Source organism: Nycticebus coucang, chromosome 6, assembly GCF_027406575.1.
Source record: "Nycticebus coucang isolate mNycCou1 chromosome 6, mNycCou1.pri, whole genome shotgun sequence".
NCBI classification, from domain to species: domain Eukaryota; kingdom Metazoa; phylum Chordata; class Mammalia; order Primates; family Lorisidae; genus Nycticebus; species Nycticebus coucang.
In genome coordinates, this window is record NC_069785.1 from 87,550,799 (window position 1) to 87,553,882 (window position 3,084).

The window sequence follows — 3,084 nt, forward strand, 5'->3', positions numbered from 1 at the left end:
CCCCCCTTGGCCAAGGGGATCCCTTATATTGAGTTGCTAGGCAGCAGAGAGGAAATCTGACATGTCTCATCATGCTCCCTCCTCTTATTAGAGATGCCCTCTGTGACTCACAACAGCCAAAGGCTGTGGAAGACTTACCTGTGCGTCCTCAATATACACAACAAACCAGTTGAGTCTGTCCAGTGCTTTGTCTCCGATTAACAAACCCTTTACCTTAAGCATGTCTTTTTGCTGACTCCTGGTCTTTTAGCCAAAGTCTAACTCTTCCAGACAATTATCAGGTAAAGAATCTTTAAACCCACGTATAAATCTGTGAGCCCCAACCCACCAGATGTCCCAGCTTTTTGTGCCAAACCAATGTATGTTTTCTGCTTATTGATTTATAACTTCACCTGTAATTCCTATCTCCTAAAACCAAACTGCAAACCCATAACTGGGAGTCCACTTGCTCAAGGCTTCCTGGGTGTGGCTCTGGGTCATAGTCTTCAAATTTGGCTCAGCATGAACCTCTTTAAATTATTTTTACAAGTATGGCTTCTTTTCCATTGACATCATATGTAGTTTTTATTATGTTGATGTATGTATTTATTCTGTCTATGCCTATTTTGCTGAGGGTTTTTTATCATTAACACTTGCTGGCGTAGGGTGAGGGGAAATGTGCCCTTTCCCCCCAAAAGGTGGCTGAAAGACCAACTCACAATTAAGGCAGGATAGTAAGAGAAATGTTTATTTCCAAATATCATGCACATGGGGAGAATTAAAGGATTCATCTCCCAATGTTTTAATGATGGCCCGATACCTTTTAAGATGCCTCTTAGAAGGGAGGGGGAGAATGTGGAGTACAGGAGCAGCAGGTGAATGCTAAGAAGGATGAATAGATGGGGGGAAATGAATTGACTTGTAAATTAACCTGAGAGACAGTTATTATGTTTTAAACGATTTGCAGTAGGTCTGCTAGCCTTCAGGGTGAACAAAGAAAGTTAGTTTTGCCCCTTTGATATTTTGATCACATTGGTCAGGTTTTATGTAGATAGAGAAGAAGCCCCTTCCAAATGCTTTCTGATTGTGAATGGCCTTTAATTCAAAATATTCTTTATACAAGTAGTCAATTTTGGAGTGAAATTTCCTTAGCTCCTTCACTGGATTTTAGTGAATGTTCTTACTGTATCTATCGAAATAATCATATGATACTTGTTTTAAATTCTGCCTATGTAGTGAATCACATCTTGATTTGCATATGTTAATCCATCTTTGTATCCCTGGGAGGAAATTCACTTGTCATGGTAAACTATACTTTTCATGTGATCTTGGGTTTGTTTTGCTAGTGTTTTCTTGATTGTTTTTGGATAGATGCTAATCAGGCCCTTAGTTTTCTTTTTGTTGTTGTTGTATTCATTCCTGGCTTTGGTATTAGGTTGGTATTGACTTCATTAAATGAATTAGAGAGGATTTCCTCTTTCTAATCTTATGTAACAGTCTCAGTAGGACAGGTACCAGTTCCTCTTCGTATGTCTGGTAAGAATCACTATGATCTGGTTTTTGGCTTTCTGGGGAGGAAGCATATGTTTTATTACTAATTTATTCTCACTACTTGTTGGTATGTTTAGAATTTCTATTTTTCTACAACTCAGCTTGGGAGGTTGTGTGATTGCAGGAATTTATTCATTTTCTCTAGAATTTTTAGATTGTGTTCACAGAGGTGTTCATAGTAGTCTCAGAAGATCTTTTGCATTTCTATGATATCATGATATAATGTCTCCTTTTACATCTCTGATTGACCTTATTTCAATCATTTTCTTCTTTTCTCAGTTAATCTACCCAGTGGTCTATCAATTCTTTTCTTTTCTTTTTATTTTTTTTGTGTGGTATATCAGTTTTATTTGTCTTTTCAAAGAATCAAATTTTTGTTCTCTTGATCCTTTATATTGTTCTTTTTTGTTTCAATTTTATTTAGTTCTCCTCTGATTTTTTGTTATTTCTTGTCTTCTACCAGCTTGGGGTTTGGTTTGTTTTTATTTTTCTAGAACCCCAATGTGTGACATTAGGTTATTAATTTGTGATATTTCTGTCTTTTATTTATTTATTTTTGGGGGAGACAGAGTCGCAGGCTCTCACCCTGGGTAGAGTGCTGCGGCATCACAGCTCACAGCAACCTCAAACACTTGGGTTTAAGTGATTATCTTGCCTCAGCCTCCAAAGTAGTTGGGACTACAGGCAACCATCACAGTGGCCACTGTTTTTTTGTTGCAGTTGTCATTGTTGTTTGGCAGGCCTGGCTGGATTCAAACCTGCCAGCTTTGGTGTATGTGGATGGCACTCTAGCCGTTGAGCTACAGGCATCAAGCCTATGATATTTCTGTGTTTTAATCGGAAGTATTTAGTGCTATAAACTTCTCTCTGAGCTCTGCTTTTAACTTACCCCAGAGATTTTGTTAGTTCGTCTTTTAATTTAAAAAATGTTTTTAAAATTTTGCACCTTCATTTCATTGTTGATCTCAAAGTTAACTTAGTATTATGCCTTTTAATTTGCATGTATTTGTATGGTTTTGAAAATTTCTTTTAGAATTGATTTCTAGTTTTATTCCACTGTAGTCTGAGACAATTCATAGTATTATTTTGATTTTTATCAATTTTTTGATACTTGTTTAGTGGCCTAACATATGATCTATCTTGGATAATTATGTCCCATGTTCTTATGAGAAGAACATAAATCTATACTTTGGGAGTAAAATATTCTGTAAATGTCTGTTAAGTACACTTGTTCTAGAGTCCTGTCTTATTCAGTGTTTCTTTGCTGTCCAGTTTTGACATTGGAGTGTTGAAGTGCCCCACTATTAATATGTTGTTTGTTTCTTTTCTTAGATCAAGTGGTATTTCTTTTATGAATCTGGGACTCTGGTGTTAGGTGCATGTATATTTAGGATTGTTAGATCTAATTGTTGAATTGATCCCTATATCATTATATAATGGCTATCTTTGTCTTTTTTTTTTTTTAAAGTTATTCAGTTATTGATTTCAAATCTGTTTTATCTGATCTAAGAGTAGCTACTCCTGCTCACTTTTTTTTTTTTTTTTTTTGAGACA